Source organism: Nestor notabilis, unplaced genomic scaffold, assembly GCF_000696875.1.
Source record: "Nestor notabilis isolate BGI_N333 unplaced genomic scaffold, ASM69687v1 scaffold711, whole genome shotgun sequence".
In the NCBI taxonomy this organism is placed as follows: Eukaryota; Metazoa; Chordata; class Aves; order Psittaciformes; family Psittacidae; genus Nestor; species Nestor notabilis.
Genome location: NW_009913997.1, coordinates 41,581 through 42,290, shown reverse-complemented (window position 1 = coordinate 42,290; position 710 = coordinate 41,581).

The window sequence follows — 710 nt, the reverse complement described above, 5'->3', positions numbered from 1 at the left end:
CTGAACTGTTTGACAAGCGGGGCAAAGGTTCAGTTACCCTTGAACTCTTCTTGCCTTTGTTCCTGTGTTACACCAGTTCTCCCTCTTTCTTTTCTGCATCTTCTCTTACATGTAAGCACTGCTTCATTCTCTGGTCTTCCCTCCCTTCCATGGGCATCTTCTGGCCACATTACTGTCAGCCAGTCTGTTGTCCCTTTGCTGGTCTATAGATCCTTCAAACTGGGGCAAGAGAGGAGGAAAGACAAAGGAGGAAAGGTAGTATAGTGTAAGAGGGAGAGGAAAGCGTGGATATCTAGAAAAGTTATCCAAGAACCAGTCATGCCGGCTAGCTTGAATTGCTTTCCCATATAGGAAGAAATGGTACAGGGATGAATACGTTTGCATAAGGGGGCCACTGCAGCATCTTAACCATAAGTGATTAAGGGTAGTGTTCACCTGTCTGGTGCAGACATGACCCTAGGCATCTCCTCACTCAGTTTCCCAGTGTTAGGACTGCAGCAGTGCTTGCTTGGCAAGGGGTGAGTACAGCTAAGCTGGCCACTGAGAGTGAGAGCATCAAAGCTACCTATGAATTTTGTGTTGACAGCTTTTTGAATCCCCCACTGTTGAGGATTATGAATGACCTTCCCTGGACATCAGCGCAGGAGAACAGTAATTGATATGCTTTTTTGCCAACACGTTGGTATCATCCCAGGGTTTTATTGGCTGCG